A 19,249-nucleotide genomic window follows, 5' to 3' on the forward strand; every position below is an offset into this window, starting at 1 on the left:
TCGTACATGAGAAGCGAATGAGAGGGTAACTCAATCACTTTCTTCCCCTTCATTACCTCAATTAGTATTTTGTTATGTTACATACTTATATAAATTTCGAGTATTTTAGTTAAAATTGTATATATTATATGTAAATACCATATTTATGTATTATATGTTGACTAAAAGTGCAATATATATTATTTAAGTATTATATTATTAGATATTCTTATTTAATATTTTTTTATTAATCGGAACTTGAACCAATTATATTACAGGGATATGAACCAAAAACCAGAGAAGGATCATAAGGGAAATTTTTGTTGGAAGATGCTATGAGTCATCTTCAAAAAAATAATATTAATTTTTTTTTGTTATAAGACATTTGTTTAAAGTTATTTTTAGAACAAGCACGAATACATATATATTTGTATATAATAATATGTCATATTAAGAAGTAATTATTGTGTGGCTTCAGAGTACGGTCATATAATATTTATTATAATATAAGTGGATATATTGATATTATGTCTTAAAAGTTGAATATCTTATTGTTGATTGATATTATAACACGTGAACGAGTTATACTATGTAGTAGTATTTTAGTTCCTTATAATAATTTATTCACGTTTAAGAAATAACAAAACAAAAAGAATAGTTTAGATGTTCAAAAATTATTTATGGTTACAAGTAAAAAAAAAAATTTCAATTTGGCTAATTGAATTTATATAAAGTTACCCAAGTTTTATTGTTATTGGTTACAAGTTATATAAAGCCACCCCTAATTCATGAATCATGAAAATATCTGCAAGTGTTGTGAAATAATTGAAATAATTGTAACAAATTGCATTTTGAAATTTGCAATGCATGAAATCCACTTTATTGCACTTTGACCCGTTACCTTCAAATGACAGTTAACACATTTTTTTTTAATTATTTAAAAAGTTGATATGCCTGGTGCAGCCTGACAAGACAATTACAGTCTAAAATTCTGAGTAGCCATCTACCAAACCAAGAAATCTTAGACATACCATAATTTTGTTTTTTTTCTTCATTTTGTTTTTCTCATTCTATCTGATCCAAGAAAGCCTTTAGATTCCTATCAGAAGAGCCACCTTCACTCACAGCCTCTCTTGCCAAACCCTTCCATTTCTTAGCATTTGTTCTCAACTCTTCACCAATCTCCCCCCTTCCCATGACCAATTCTAAGCACCTCTTGAGCTCCTCACCTACCACAATCCCCTCATCATTTGGTTTCACCCTAACTCCAGTCTTCCACGTGTCCTCAATCAACTTGGCATTGGTCCCTTGGTCCGTCCACTGAGGAAACGCCACCACAGGCACCCCGGAAACCAGGCTCTCCAAGCTTGAATTCCACCCGCAATGTGTCACGAAACAACCCAATGAAGGGCTTGACAAAACCTCCACTTGGCTACACCATGGCACTATCTTCCCAAGCTCTTCCAACTCCTCTCTGCAGCTCAGTTTCTCTTCCTCCTTCTTGGCCTCCTTATCTTGTCTATTGCTTTCTTCTTTTTCTCTAATCACCCACAAGAACGGTGGTGGTTTTTCTTTTTTCTTTTTTTTTTTTTTGTCTGAAGACAATATTGGGTGTTTGTGTGCGGGCTTAGGTGAATGAAAGTGAAATTATTGTGGGATAATACACGCGAGAGGGAGAGAATGTGGAGACTTAAATAGGGGATTGGGGAGAGAAAAGTGACGTATGTGGTGACGATTGACACATATGTTGACTTGTCACATATGTTGCTTGTATGAAAAACAATATCTCTCAATAGCGTAATTTAGACATATGTTGTCTTGTCACATATATATAGCATAGTACAATATATCAAATTTTCTCATATGCGAACGTCTGGATGTTATTATCGTTTGGAAGCTATGTGTTTTCTACTATCTTTTTTTTCTTTTCTCCCGGTTTACAATGGTGCTAACACAGTAACGTCTAAACATCTGCACAAGAGAAAAACTTGTATGATTTGAACCCTACAAAATAAACCAAATAATTGTAGTTAAACATTCATTACGAAATTACCCAAAATGCTGTTTTAGTTGTTTTTCAAAAGAAAATTGTATTTTACTAGTAGTGTCTTCCACTAGATTAGATTTGTAATCAGATTTGACTTCCTAATCAGATGAGAAGGATATTATGATTAATAATTTGTGTTCTAGTCTTCAGGCATGCATGTATTCGTTTTCAATTGTTCGTCATCAAAGTTCAAAAGAACGTAGCATGGACTAGTAGGTCTGACAGGGTCTGAGGGAGGGAGAAGCAAATTTAGTGACCACAAACTGATTAATACACATGCAAGTTTCCTATTTGCCAAGTTATTCCCATTTCGTATGCCAAATTGGATTTAGCTGTATTCCACTAGAAATATTTGTTTTTTCCACAAATAAAAAGGCTAGTAAAAGAATTAGTCTACCCCTATGCCTACCTTTACTTCTATTCCACCGAAAAAAACGTAGAATAAAAAACCTATCCCAACATGAATACTTGATTTCGCATTTGGATTCACCTTAAAAGTCGTAATTCAATACCATAAAAATTAAGAATTAGATTGAGAAAGAGAGTAGTTGATCCTATTTCATATCCTCTCCCTTTATTTCTAATTTCTAACTTTCTTGAAGTCGTCACATGGACTAGTAGGTGTGATGTGGTCAAAGGGACAAGTAACAAACTGATGTGGTCAAAGGGACAAGTAACAAACTCACGATGACAATACTGAAAAATACACGTGCTATGGTTGCCTAGTTAGATCCGGTATGCCGAATTGCATTGGACTTGTATTTTACCAGGGGTGGAGCTAGCATGGAACCAGTGTGGTTTCAGACCCCAACTCCATTTTTATCTTTTTTATTTGTATATTATATGTGATATATAATATTATAATATATTAGATTAGTTTTAAGATATTTACCCTAAAATAAAATAATATATTAGGTTCTTTTTGAGTACAAATAAACCATAAAATTTCTTGATCTCCCTTAAATCTTCTAGGTTAGTTTATGATATTTGCAATATAAACCCCTAAAGTTTATACTTTTTTTCTCTTCCACTTTTTTTAAAGCTTTGTGAATTTTTTATTTTCCTCATGTTTTTTCATGTATGAATTGGGTACCTTAATATTGTGCTTTATGAACTCTTTTTTTTTTTTTTTCATTTCTTTTTTCGGTTGGAATATAAATGATTAATTTTTAAGTCTTTAATAGTGTAGATGATGACATTAGTATTTAACCAATTTAAAATATGAAATTCATGATAATTAATTTATGAAGAGAAGACAAGTTTTATGAAGGACCCCCTCTAATGTGAAATCTTGGCTCCACCACTGCATTTTACTAAATCACATTATGTAGTGTTGTGTACAAACTGAAATAGCCAGATAATACCTCACGGGATGCTAAAACAAAATCCAAATAGTACCACCTAGACGCCAAAATAGTGGCCTCATTAAAACATCTCCATAAATTTTCTAATAAAAAAAATTTTGGTCAAAGAAAAAGAGTACCAATTCATCCATAACAAATAGAAAACAAAATATTGCCCCCTCCAAATCATATTCCAGCAAACACTATTTAATTTATAAGAGTATCCACAATCATGCTCCTTATTTTTTAGTTAAAATTTAGCTAAAAACACTATAAAGCTATTTTAGGAACTCCTTATAAAATTTCAGTTCCAACCATCCTCCCTATTTTAAGGAATCATAAATGATTTATTTCTTTTTTTAATTTAGCATAAATGCTCCCTCTTCATATAAAATAATAATAAATAATTAGCATTAAATATATGGGGAGCCACTAAGAGTCCTTTCTCTCTCCTCAAATTTTGGAGCTCCTAGAGGTATCCTTATTTTAGGAGTTGGATAGGGAGCATGGTTGAAGGTGGGTTTTCTCACTTCCTCCCTAAATTTTATCTAAGGGCTCGTTTGGGAGTGCTTATTTCAATAGCGTTTATGCCAGTAGCATTTTTGACATAAGCACTTCTACAAAGAAGCAGTTTGTCGTTTGGATGTCACATTTAAAAGTGTTTTTACACTATATAAAAGTGTTTTTGATATTTTGTTGAGTGTTTGGCTGACACAGTAAAAGCGCTTTCAAAAGTACTTTAAAAAAATTTAACGAATCCCAAAATATTATAATAAACATACGAAATAAAAATTCACAGGATCCCAAAATAAAAACACGACTTAAGGAAATTGTATCTAGTTGATATAGCTATAAAAGCAGTCTTAGAAAACCAAGAAGCTACGGTAGCTACAAGCTATAACAACCCATTTCATACAAGTATAATCTCTAGCAAGCACAATATTGCACCTTTCCTTCGACTATAAGCCGATTCAAATAGAACACATAGAATTGAAACCAAAGCTGAATCAGAAATGTTTGAACTTCAGAAACCAAGACTGAAAAATAAAATAAAGAATAAAAGTGAAGGAGCAAGGACCTGGGTTGTAGTTGAAGAGTTGGTAAAGAGGCTGCGTAACAAGACCCGCCTCGAATTCCTCGGAATCCGGGACGAATCCCATAATATCTCTGGTATCTTACTGATGTCAGGCCCATTTACTAAAAACACAAGACTTTCTGCCGAAAATTCAGCAGAGTCTCCCTTGAAAAATGGACAATTCCCAAAATTCTCAACATATTAAAAACACATTTAATATACACAAACTAGCAACATGCACAAAGTAAATTCATGCGATTTACAACAATGGCCTCCAGCCTCACAAATCAAACCCTAGTATGGGCGATAACAGAACAATCTAAGCGTTTCGGTTTACAAATGATAATAAAGTTTAACGGAAAAGAAACGAACAATGCTTATCCTACTGAAGCTCAGGATTCATAAGCTCAAGGCTCGGCTCTGCTACTCAATTCGGTCAACTACTGTTTAGGGGGCGCAAAACAGAAAATGTGTGAGTGGACAAAAACAAAGTTTGATTTAGTTTGCAAAACAACATACTACCCCCACCGTTTGGAAAATAATGCCAAAAACATGCAATTGATACCATATCTACGTAATCATTGTGAGATCAAAATGTTCTCACTTCCCCGAGAACATATGTTAACACCCAAACCAAAACCTTTGACTCCAGTCCAAATGTTCCTGAATAATAGACTTATCAACGACATAGGTAATAATGACTTTAAAATATTCCATATAACTAGTTATATATCTCCATATGCTACGATAACACATACTATGTAGGTATATACCTCAAATACCATAAGTATACGAGGTATATGATATACATATTATATATATATATATATACATATATACATATATACAAGAGTATAACACCAATTCGAGTACCGGGGAAAACAATCCAACAGGAGGATTGTTTGACTAGTCCGCAGGGTTACAACTTTCTACCATGCGTCTAGGGATGATGGATCAACCTAGGGACGAACACTCTACAACACACATACCAGAAATTCCAACGCTACTAGTGGCCAAGCCAAACACTAATCCTACGCAGACAACTTTATCACAAGTCGGATAATCCAATGCCACGTGTGATAAGCTAACAACATAACCATATATGCCCACACGCCGGATAATCCAACGCCACGTGTGGGTATAGTAACCAAGGGAGGGTACTTAGCATGGTGTAATCCCATATTCACATAACCAAACAATAAAGTACCCCAAACTCATATTTATCTCTTGCCCAATCATATAATCACAAGGTGAATAGCAATTTCTCAACTTATATAAACCATATTCCGAAAAATCATAACTTCAAATATCAACATAGTAGAATCATTCAAAATTCAACGATATATTAATTCCATAATCATGAAAATTCTGTTTGTGCCTAATAAATCTCGATCGTAAAATGACCGAAAGGACTTCCTCTCGGCCCTAGCACCTGCCCATGAACTGAAACGTGGCGATTCGTTAGGCATTCTGCCTTCCTAAAAAAACAAAAGAGAAACTGCAAAGGCGGAACCCTCTCGGCCTCGCGACCGCGGTATTATAGGCCGAGGTCGAAGGGCGTAAGAGACAATGCCAAAGATATCAAGGTTAAAATCGCCACGTGGCAACAAGGTCCCACACTTCATTTAATGAAGTAATGCCTTTGACTGTTGCAGCAAACCCACTTGCCACAAAAGAGCATTTAATGCACGAGGGAAGGAGGGAAGTGACTGAAGTCAGGGTTTGGTGATGGAAATCAGAATGGTTAGGCGCAAACATTCTCACAAATACTCTTACAACTTGAGAAGTCAGGTCACCAACTACCAAACCAGGGCATTAAATGCGTTCCCACGGCCAAAGGTGCAGAACCCACGATCAGGGCGGCGGCCGAGATTCACCGGGATTTATGGGGTCACACCACCATGCTTCACGATCCCAAATGCCGATTTGACTACCCACTTGCTCTGATTAGGCTCCACCACGCAGATCTTTCAGCCTCGATTGCCCCTCCAGGACTCCTCCTATAAATACTAAGCTCAAGATACATTCAAAGGGTTCAAACACCAAACCAAAAGCCTCCCACGGAGCAAATTATATTTTCCTATAATGCACTTTCAATACATTTACTTGCTTTTCTAGGAGTAGTGATAGATTGTAAGGAAAATCCATTCATCAATATATCATACGACTCTTGATCTTCAAGGCGCCGGAGCACCATCTCTGTTACTCTCTCATCCACCTCATATATCATACGACCGTCGCTCACTGAGCAGCGCGCCGGAGCACCACCTAAAATTCACCATCAAACACCACCACTAAACGGCCTTGTAGCTTAGGCCGTGAACCTGACGACCGAGATCAGTTCCTCTCTCGACCACAATCGTTTGATTAGAAGGCGAAGTCAAAAAGGCGCACCACTTGACCATTTAACCATCTACCCAAACACATCATTCTCTCGACGCACGGTAGACCGTGCTGGCACGCCCGCGCACAACCGCACCGCATCCAAAAGAAGGACGTCACGTCTCGATGCATATCCCCTCGGCCCAGAGCACCAGGCCGTGAGATTTGCGACCCCAACAAATTCATATGCTATGCCTGGTAAATTAATCAATAAAAATAATGCTATTTCAAACAATGTCAACTCACAAATAGTCTCATGCTGCGTTCGAGTAGCCGGAGTACCTATTTACAAACATGAGCGCTAGATTAAAATAAAGCGCTTGAACGAGACTTTAAATTAAATTCCTAATTTCCTGGGTTTCAAGTGTACGCATGAGGAACAAGACATTCTTAAGGTCCAACTACGTGTTTCGGATGATGGGATAGCCTTGGAAGACGCTCGGTCAACCTAGCGGTCAAACTTTCCAATTTTTCATCAACCGGGTCCGCGGGGCCCACGACCTCCGGTTTTCGATCGGAAAGTTCCTACGGGTTCAACCAAGTTTACTATAAATGTCATGTTTGGTCTGAATCGAACAGTCGGATCGCTCACAATCGCATGATCGGACGGTTATCGTTTAACGTAAACTTTAAGTCAATGAATGGGAACATCCGAGGCTTCGACTCGCAATCCGCGAAATCCTACACAATCCTAGAGATGCCTAGATCAACATATTTTAAATTGGAGTTGATCCAAAGGTCTGAACATATCGAACCCGGATAACGCCTAATAGACAATATCTAATCGATAGTCAAACGATAACCAAAATCAAATATGAGAATACCATCGTGCTCGGGACAATATGGGGATTATTTTAGGACCCGAAGACCAGCCACAAAGTGGCCCACGCGCTACCACATGCACCGACGATGCGTGGGTGTACAAAGCTATTCCGGCGATCGGAAAATCTCCAAACCGCCTGTCAAGACCTATACCCACATGATCAAAACAATGAATGGAGCAACTTTTGTTCTTGTACCAACCCCAAAAAGTGGCCGAAAATGGCCGAAATCGCGAGCCGAAAATCGGTCAGATTTGAAGCAATAATTAGACAACCAAAATGCAGAAATTGATCCTAATCAACCCAACCATCAGATAGAACACATTGAGAGGATGAAAAAACATACCTAGATCGACGAAAATGGTAGCCAGAATCGCCGGAACGAACTCCGGGAAGTTATGCGTAAAACCGGCGACTTTTCTCGATATTCCGGCTAGTATAGGCGGCGGTGGCGGCTGGGAAGGGTTAGGATAGGAAGAGGGAAGTGAGCTTGACATTTTGGTACCAACCCCGTCGAGTTTGGTGGCCGGAGGTGGCGGCGGTGGTGAGAAAACCAATCGGCACTATTAGGGGGGAGGGGGTTTGTAGCGACGGGAGAGAGAGAGAGAGAGAGAGAGAGAGAGAGAGAGAGAGAAATGAGGGAAAAATCTTATTTTTATTAAACCTTTTTTGAAATATTTACGATTTTGCCACTATACTTCTTTTGATTGTAACTTCTTCGTTACAACTCCGATTTGAGCCTACTACGTGCCTACAGACTCAACTCGGCACGATCTACGTCATAGTACCATTCATTTCCCCAAAATCTTTCCAGATTAAATAGTGACCAAATTACCCCTACTCCCAAGGCAAAATTGTAATTTCATAACTTATTAACTTAATTAAACTCACGAATAATTAAATTTTGGGTCGAGATGTTACACTGTGCTAACTGAAGCAAGTGGTTACCCACAAAAGTAGTGATAGGGTTTTTTAATAGGAGAGAAAAAGAGAGAGAAAAAGAAGAAAGAAAGTGTATTTTGGCATTAAAAAAAAATAAATATGAATATTTTGGCATTTTAAAAGTTTCATTAAAGGGAGCCAAGTGCTTCCTGCTGTGAATTTTAGACAACCTGAAAAATGGAGATTATAAGGATTAGTCTAAACACAAATTATACTCGCAAGTGCACAAGGTCAATCGTAATATAGTATGGCAAATACGAGGTCATTCCCACGAGGATTGAGTTCAACTTCCAATTAGTCTAACCTAATTTCCTTCACAAAATACTTTAACTACTCTAATTATATAAACAAGAAATTAAACATGTAGCATACTCACGTAAACACAAAAGGGATTTTTGAAAGAATGATTTAATTAACAACGAAATTGAAAGACAAAATAAGTAGAAAGTCACGAAACACAAGGATGAGAAATTCAAATTGATAAAAGCACTAGGACAATGAATTCACCACTAGTAATCCGATCTAGCCTCTTATTCACCTACCTATTTACTTACCATTTGATGTCGCCGCTTAGTTTTCCTTGTTCATGAATTACCTATGGTATTTAGGCTAACTTGTATATTCCTAAATGCCATTCGCCTATGGTATTTAGGTCAAATATCAACACATAGAAATTCATTAAGATTAGTGAAAACCTTGAACAAGCATGTAAACCCTAGGAGTATGGTATTTACTCTAGACGAATTACAAATCCTAATCACAAGAAGCAAGCCTCAAATTAAGTATGATATTTACTATAATTTGCATCCGATTAACTCAATTAAAAGTCTAGATGGTGATCAAGCATCAAGATAATCAACCAAGTTATTAAGCACAGTGATTAAGAATCCAACATCAAATGACAATCAATAGATATGTTAAATAAGAAAACTAGATTATCATACAAGGGCTACATCATGCCCTAGCAAAGAAAATTAGTTACACATAATCATAGAATTCGACATAAACAAAAACCTAAGGAAGAAACAATAAAACTTAGCCAATTGCGGTACTCTTCCGGCGTCTCCAATTTCTCCTAATCTTTTCATCTCCCCTAAGGAGTTGTTTCTCATGCTTAAATAAGACACCCCACATCTATTCTTAACCTAGCTGGGCTTTTACAGCAGCCCAACAATAAAGAAAAACCTAATTAAAACATAAATCCAAAATGGGTAAGTACTTGACTCCTCTTCCTACTTGGACTGGGATAACATGTCAGTTACTTTGCTTGCACGTTTGGGGTTGTTCCTCCTCCAAGAAAATTCGGGGAAAATATGTAAATTTTATATTTTTGTCTTATCTTTCCATCCATATATCGCATGCCTTGAGGAAAAATCAGGAAAGTCTTCAAATGGTCATTCTTCCACAGCAACACAGTTTTGATATGCTGACTTAACTTCAAATACTGCTCTCATTGGCTGCTCCGAAAATTCTAGAAAAAATCCACAATCATCTTCAAGATCTTAGCTTTCATCTCCAATTGATCTTGTTCTAAAACTCCACCAAAAAGTCATATTTCTGTTGAAAACAAATTACTTGCTCTGGAAAGCTGAAAATTGAGAAAATAAAGTAATAAGTCCTTTTTAAAACAAATTCTCCTACAAAAACTAAGTATAAAGAGTACATAAATATGTAATTTTATGGACTTATCACTTCCCGTATTTTTGTCATGCAACGCTTTTAAGAAGAAGCACCTCTCAAGTGCTTTTGGATCTCACCCAAAGCGCTTTTGCAATTTTGGCCAAACACCATTTTTAAAAGACAAAAGCGCTTTCACCCATTTAGAAGCGCTTTTCGCTGCTCCAAAAGCACTCCCAAACGAGCCCTAAGGAGGTAGTTTAGAGAGTCCATTGTGGATGCTCTAATTAGTAGGTTTTAAAGATAAATTATTCGCTTCGTTATTCTTTGTTGAAAATATAAATTTGTTGTAAATTGATAAAATGTTTATAATCAGACTATAATCTTCCTAATCAATTTTTTAAATCAAAAGTACAATGACTAAAGTTCTCTAAAATTTTTGTGGAGTGTACTGCTTAGAGCATCTACAATCATGCTCCCTATTTTTAAGGTAGCTAAAAACATACAAAAGTTATTTTAGGAGCTCTCTGTTAAAAAATAATAATAATACAAAAAAATAATTAACATTAATTTAAAGTTTAAACTATGCATAAAACAAAGCGGCATTAAATTATAGGGAGTCAGGATTTCTTGTTTGTGGACTCCTCTCACAAAATATAAACAATTAAAAATTTGAACTCACAATACTTACCAAAACATCATATATATCACATATATCAAAAATCATATTCATTACAATTATAATTGTCCTTGACAAGTTTTCATATTTTGAAATCGTTGTATAATAGCCTTGTCATCTATACTATTTCTCAATATATGCTACCAAACTATAATTCAACCACTAACTCAAGCTTTGATTTTCTTTTGACAAATCTTTCGGTAATTGAAAAAATATATGAATTAAATTTAAGTTGAAACTGTTTTTGTGCCTAATAAATCTCGGCCGATGAAACTGGCCGAAGTAACTTCCTCTCGGCCCTAGCGCCTACCCATAAGCCGAGCGTGGCAAGTCGTTGTTCGCTTTCCTTCGTAAAGACAAAGGTGAGCTGTGAAGGCGAAGCTAGCACGGCCTCGGCGAACCAGGCCGAGATAGGAAAAGTCAAGTGGTGTCGCCACGTGGCGTCAGGGTCCCACGCTTCATTTAATGAAGTAACGCCTCTGACTACAGCAGAAGACCCACGTCACGTAAGAGTATTTAATGTGCAAGAGGAGAGAGGAAGTGATTGAAGTCAGGATATGGCGAGTAAAATCAGGGCGATTATGTGCGAAAATCTCACGACTTGTAAGACTAAGTCACCAACCATCAGACCAGGGCAGGCCCGAGACGCAGAGCCCACCATCAGGGCGACGACCAGGATTTATGGGGGTCACACCACCATGCTTCACATTCCCAAATGTCGACTCGACTACCCACTAGCTCTAATCAACCTCATCATGTAGATTTTCAGCCTTGCTGTTTCTTCAAGACTTCCCCTATAAATACCAGGCTCCAACTATTTTTAAAGGGTTCAACACCAAACACAAGCCTCCCACGGAGCAGATTATATTTTCCTGTCATTTATCTTCTTGTAATGCATTTTCAATACTTTTACTTGCTTTCCTAGGAGTAGTGGCAGTTTGTAGGAAAATCCATTCATCAATATATCATACGACCCTTGATTCTCAAGGTGTCGGAGCACCATCTTTGTTACTCTCTCGTTCATTTCATATATCATATGATCGTTGTTACCTAGCAACGCGCCGGAGCACCACCTAAAAACCCACCATCAACACCATCACTAACGACCTTGTAGCTCAGGCCGTGAACCCAACGGCTGAGATCAGTTCCTCTCTCGGCCACAATTGTTCTGATTAGAAGTTAAAATCAAACGGCTGCACGACTCATCCATTCACCCAATCGCATCACCCTCAATCGCACGGCACGCTCGCACACAAACGCACCGCACCAAAGAAGGACGACCTGTGTTGACGCAAATCCCCTCGGCCCGAAACACCAGGCCGTGAGATTCGCGTTGGTCAACAGAAACAAATACGGACATCTTCTCAAACTTATAAATCGAAACAAATTGGGCAATACATTCAAAGTAATTAAAACAATAGACAATCATATATATATATATATATATATCTCTCTCTCTCTCTCTCTCTCTCTCTCTCTTTTGGATGTTCAGACATTATTATTGGGGGTCTAGGATCACACTGGTCTCAATGTGCCTCCGTCCTTGCCTAGTTCCACAATAACTAAAAAGTTTAACAAAAATAATTATTCCTTCCATTCCTTTAATTATCTTAAAAGATAATAATAATTATTATTATTTTTTTATCTACATGAACACCACATCAGTATACAAGATATGACTTATTTTTATCATACAAGTACTTAACAGATTCACTACTAGTGTGACTAACACACTATGATTAAGTTTTTCTTTTTCGTGAGTTCTATGAACAGTGTATGAGTATAGATTTTTCAAACTCCATCCACTTCTCTGTTAAGAATTCAGTTTGTACTGTAAGGACAAATTTTTCATTTCAAAGTAAACTGAGGTTAGAAAAATGAAAGAAATATCAAAAATGAAAAAGAAAAAAAAACAGCAACCACACCACCGCCAAACCATCCGTATCTCCACTCCAGCCACCACAGCACCACATATTAATCTTATGTACTTATTTTGTGTGAGATAGAGTGTCAGAGCTGAAATTGAGAGTGTCAAAATCATCTTCCTACAAAAGATACCTTACAAGTTACAACCAAACCTCTTCCTATACTTATCTATAAGGGTTAATGACCTAAATGGTCCCCCAACTATTGCTCCAATATCGTTTTGGTCCACCAACTAAAATTTTCAATTCAAACGTCCTTAAACTTTTCATTTGGTATCAAAATGGTTATTCTATAACATTTTTCATTAAATCGGATCACGTGGACGGCACATGCTCCAAATTTAGTGGTAAATTGGACTTTTTACCAAAAAATAAAAACCCCCAATTCCCTCATCCAATTCCCTCATCACCCCACCCCCTCCCCCCATCTGTCCCACCCTCATTAACAGCCCTCACAAAAAACCCCAGCCACCACACACACCGATTTGCCTAACCTACAGCTGCACCTCTCTCTCTCTCTCTCTCTCTCTCTCTCTCTCTCTCTCTCTCTCTCTCTCTCTCTCTCTCTCTCTCTCTCTCTCTCCATGTGCGCCTCTTGATCAGCATCTTGGCCGCCGTCCCGTACGGCTCTTCAAAGGCGGTTGAAACCCATCAGCATCTTGGCCAGTGGCGGGTGGAGCTAAGGCCCAGTGTGGGCATGTGCCCCCTCTCAAATTTTATTTTAAGCTATTGTATTATTAATATAATCATACTTTTCTAACCAAATTTTGAAGTGCCATGTATTTCTTTCTTTGTATTTTTCTAATTTTCCTTTTCTCACTATCGTTGCTATATTGTCGTACTTTGATTTGTAGTGATAAATTACCGCTCAAATTTTCTTATTGTGTATTTTTAATAAATTACATTTCATTTGATTTTTTCCTATAATCGATGTTGAGTAGATAGTTAATATAATATGTAAAATAATGGAGTACAAAAATTAGGGATTTTGTATTAAGTAAAAAATTAGTTTCATTGTCACCCTAAAGAAAAATATATTTCAACGTTTCATTATCACCCTAAAGAAAAATATATTTCAACATATAAGGTGCCCCCTCTGTGAAAAATTTCTGGCTCCGCCACTGATCTTGGCTGCCGTCCCGTACAACACCCCCTGCCCATCAACATCGGTCAGCACCAAGCTATCAAGCGTTTTGTGCTCGGAAATGATGGGCTGAAGCAGGTAGTGCCTGGCCCAGAGGCGGAGCCACAGTGGGGTCAGTGGGGTCGCACGACCTCTTGGAAGCCATGGAAATAAGCTTAGAGGTCCCTTGGAGCTGCTGGTGCGACCTCTTGGAGCTGCACACCAAGTGGTCGACGAAATGACTGAAAGAAGAAGTGTGAAGTGTCTGCAAGCTGAAGAAGAAGGCTGCATGCGCGCGGGACTTTTTTTTTTAAAACAACCTGGGCAAAACGACGTCGTTTTGGCCCAAATTTTTTAAATGACCTGGTCAAAACGACGTCGTTTTGGGCCAAGTCTGAAATAAAAAAAATGGCAAGCGTATCCCTTCTCTTCTAGCCAGATACAGACCCGATTCCATTCTCTGTCTCTATCTCTCTCTTTCTCTCTCTGTGTTTTTGTGCCTGAAGAAGAAAACCCAGTTGGGATTTTGTCGGATTAGGGTAGTTCTTATCTTCAAGGAGGAAATGAAGAATATTCTCTCTTGATTTTAATATGAATTTTCAAAGTGTGGTTATCAGAAATAGAAGAGGGAAAAATGGCACATGTTGTTGGAGGAGGTAGACAGAGATAAACACACCGCAGATATTGCTGAAGCCCATAAACCTGGTACGTACTCCAATAAATATTGTTTTTCTCAGTCTTTTCTCCTCACTTCATGGACTTTATTTGTCTATTTTTCAATTATAGAACCAGTATAGCTCTTGCCATGTTATGGACTATTTTTGTTTTTTTTTGTTTTTTTTATAGTTGCTTTTTGGGTATGGCTAAGATTGGAGGTTTGTATATTGCTATCATCTCAGTCTGACAATTTAAGATTTTGAGGTTCACGGATGATCCTAATTCAAGGTGAGACTTACTCATGTTTGTTTGTGAATTTCATCTCACATTTCCAAGAAATTTTCTCAATAAATTGAAGTGATGTCTACTCATGTTTGTGAATCTCACCTCATCTCATTTTTTCATAAACTTCTGTTTTGACTTTTCGAAGTGGAATATTGAACTTGAAATATTTTCAATATTATGTGGTAAATTACCAAAAAAATCATTAACGGGTTGATTCTAAAAACGTTCCAATTTACTTACATGGTCCCAAAACCTTATTAAACATTTCTCTTCTTTATTTATCTGATTTTGATATAAGTGATTTAAACTAGAAAAGGGGGATTCGAACTTAGATGCAAAGTGGGGAGCATAACCGCTCTAGTTAACTTGTCTAAGCCCATATCTGCAAAAATTTCCCCTTTTAATACTATAAATAATAAGATACGATCAATTTAACAAGATTCATGCTTGGACTTTTTTCTTTGAGATTTTCTATTTAAACCCCGCACTTTTCTTTGTTCACTCCAATACTTAAATCATTATTGTAAGTTTTATTATTGTGTAAAAAGACAAAAAAGGCTATAATGTTGTTTCCGTTATGAATTATGAATGAAAGTACTATGATTTCATTTTCAATATTTTTTTCCATCCTAAATTTTTATTGGGACTTTTACACTAAGACCCCTTGTGGTAAGATTCCTGGCTCCGCCACTGGCCTGGCCGAGGCAGCGATCAACGAGCTTATCGTCCAGACCACCCTCAGCTTCAGGCCTCCGTTGGTGTAAAATGAGTCGGGTATGCTTTCGTTGTCGTCCGAAACTGCCCCGTTGGTGTTGGCACAAAACCCATCTAACCCATTGTCCTGAATGTATGGGACGGCGGCCAATGGTTGCAGAGACTCAGAATCAAAAGCCACTAGAGCACTAGGAAACAGAAACGCAACAAACACGACAACATACTCCATTTGCACTCACTCACTGCTTTCAATCAAGCCTACGTTTTGCTTCACAATAATCATGCTATGAGAATTTGGGATTGGGTTCTGCTGAATTGAAGAGGGGTTGGTTGAAAGCCCAAAACTTGAAATCGCAGTTGTAGCAAGAGATGGTGGTAGAGAGATAAGGAGGCGAACATGGGTTTGATTTGAGTGGGAGTGAATGGGTAGAAGACTGTAATGGGTTTGAGTTAGATTTTTTTGTGGAAGCCATGGAAGCCATGGAAGCCACTGTGCGTGCTTGCTGAGGAAGGGAAAGTCAGATTTTTATTTTTATTTTTTTGGGTTTTAGATAATAGGTCATTTCAGTTTTTAATTTTTTAAATAAGATTTTACTTTTTGGCTCCTCAATTTAACAGAATATTTGACAGACTTTGACGGTAGGACCATCTTGGTACAAAATAAAAAGTTTAAGGATGTTTGAATTGAAAATTTTAGTTGGTGGACCAAAATGATAATTGGGCAATAGTTTGGGGACCATTTAGGTCATTAACCCTATCTATAATGTAGCCAACCCAACTAAATCAATTAGCCCACATATTTTAGCCCACTAAAGGTTCTTACTTTTGTAAATAAATAAAAATACAAGCTCTAGTGTAAACTATAAGAGCATCTCCAACAACCTCTCAAACAGCTTTGAAATTCTAAAATAGGTGACCCATATCAGAAAAACTCTCTCCAACAGCCTCTTCAACCTTAGTCATCAAAGCTGCAACCTCTTTCTCTCTCTTCAAGACTAGTAAGTTGACTTTGGCTCTTCAAACATTTAATTTTACTTTGGTCAAACAAAACCTACCTTGAAAATGTTAAAAACATGTGTTTTTTTTTTCTTCATATAATAAATACATAGACATTTTTCACATGTTTTCATATTTTTCATTCTTTTCCATGATATTGCATTAATTAAATTGAAGAGTCTATTGGAACAAAAATTATTCAAGTAGCAAATAAGGCTTTTTAAATTGCCACGTAGGTTAACAAACTTCAATTTGAAGAGTTTTATTTGCTACTACTGTTGGAGATGCTCCAAGGGGAGATGAGTTTCTCACACACATATTAACAATGTGTTAATGGGGATTCGAACTTGAGACTATAGATTACTAGTCTACAAGTTAATGTCATTTTCTACTGAGCTAGACTTCATTGGCAATATAGATTCTTACTTTGTTATACATATTTATCTCAAACTTATCATTTATGTGTCGAGATTTAATATCTATATATTTATGTAAGTTAAAGTTTGTTAAAATGAACTAATATGCTAGTTTGGTATGCAAGATTTACTAAGATTTTAGGACGAATTCATGCATGCATCCCAAACTCATCTTTTGCAAAGTGCCTATACCAGTGGCACTGGTGCTAAAATGATATCAAAACGTGCGATTCACAGTATATTTTATATCCGAATAATCATTTTAAGATCTATAATGGAATATTTGATAGATAATTATTAAATAATATACACATGTCTTTGTAAGAAAAAAGAAAAAAGAAAAACTATACTCATGCCTTGAAGGAGTTTTGTCCAGTGAGCTTAATTAGCATATATGCCTCCTAGCTAACATGTATGTCTTACATTACATATATTTCACTAATACATATATATAAAAATAGAGAAAGAGTTTCCATTGAGGGATCTCTTAAATAAGTTTATTTGAAGGACACTCTTATAGAGTCCACTCAGCATTATATTTCACTAATCCAAACCATCTATTTTGTAGATATTCATTTAAAGATCATCTCTACAAAAAAAATCACTTAAATTTGATATCATTTGAACCACTTAATTAAATTATTGAAATTCAAGTACTTTCTTAAAGCACTATGTTCATTGATTTTGTTTGTCTCAATTAGATGCCTTAATGATTTTCAATTTGCATGATTTTTTTGCAAAAATGATCCAAGAATGAACATGTGAAAAATAATGGTTTGAATCATTGAAAAAAAATTTGTAGGGGACCTTAACGGATGTCTCTCAAATATTTGAGGGATTCCTCAATAGAAGGGGACTAATATATATAATAACAACATCACACACATATATAGAGCTTCAGTTGAGAAATATCAAATTAAGCTTATTTGAGGGACATTCTTATGGGGTCCATCCACATTTTATTTTCATAATCCGAACCGTCTTCTTTGGTTTCTCTTTACCATTAAAGACTGATAATGTATTCAAATCTGATCTCGTGCTTTGTTTTGAGATGCAAAGTGTTTTTTTTTTCTATTAAATGCCAATAAGGAATAAGGAAGGATGCATAAGCTATGTTAAACGGACACTCCAAAATGCTGGAGTGTCGGAGTGTCGGACATGCCGACACGGCTTCGACACGCCCCCGACACGCCTTGGACACGGTCAACGATTGGGACATGGTTAAGACACAGCTCCGACATGGTCAAGACACGACAGGGACCAGTTTGAAATGTTAAAAATAAAATCTGGGGTCAAAACGTGATTTGTGAAACTTTGGTGGACTAATTTGAAATACTTTTTAAAAGAGGAGCTAAAAGTAGAAAAAGACTTTTTTAAACCTAAATCTCACCTTTTCTGCTGCCAAACTTCATTTCCTCCGTCATAGCTCTTCTCCTCCCCCTCTCCTGGTTTTGCACAAGGTAAGTCTCTTTGCAATTTTTTTTCTCTGTTTTCAAATGCATTTATTTATGTTCTCTATTTTCTTTTCTTATCTCCCTCCACAGCAGTAGAAGAATTGGACATGGTGGTGAGGTGACAATTCTTTTTTTTTTTTTTTTTTTTTAAGAGAAACACAACAAATAATAAAAAGAAATCGTGGCCAAACTCAGGTTAGGCTTTACAACTTTTTTATTTTGTTTCTCTGTTTTGATGTGTTTTTTTTTGTGTGGGTATCTTTGTATGATTGTTTCTGTATTTGTTTTTTTATTTTTAATAAAAGTCTTGTTACTTAGTTGTTGAGTATATTTGAATTGGGTTTATTAATTGGGTATTAGACATAATGAATGTGAACCATGCTGATTTTTTTTTTAAGGGAAAGATGAATATGAATCACTTGATGAACCGGAATGAGAGGGCGTGTTGTTTTCTAATAACAACAATAATGAAGATATAGATGCTTGAAGAAGATTGAGAGTCAGATCATTTATGTTTTATTTTTGTGGTGTATTAATTATTATGTATGGATGATGAACATGAGTTATTTGTTTTGTTTTATGGAATTATGTGACATTGAAGTATTAAGAATAAATTATTATTTTAATTGTCGTGTCCTAGCCGTACCCGTGTCCTAATTTTTTGAGATTTTTCGTGTCATTGTGTCGCATTCTCGTGTCCCCGTACCCGTGTCCGTGCAACATAATGCATAAGTGCTAGTAGGGTTCTGATGAGAGAAAGAGAGAGAGAGAGAGATATATATATATATATATAT

The 19,249-nt window shown here is 36.4% G+C and overlaps 1 pseudogene; it reads right to left on the bottom strand.

Annotated features, from left to right (window-relative positions):
- Positions 1-1,044: 1,044 nt before the first annotated feature.
- LOC148297399 (phloretin 4'-O-glucosyltransferase pseudogene) lies at positions 1,045-15,818 on the bottom strand (annotated as a pseudogene).
- Positions 15,819-19,249: the final 3,431 nt, after the last annotated feature.

Source organism: Prunus avium, chromosome 1 (genome assembly GCF_965620075.1).
Source record: "Prunus avium chromosome 1, drPruAviu1.hap1.1, whole genome shotgun sequence".
In the NCBI taxonomy this organism is placed as follows: domain Eukaryota; kingdom Viridiplantae; phylum Streptophyta; class Magnoliopsida; order Rosales; family Rosaceae; genus Prunus; species Prunus avium.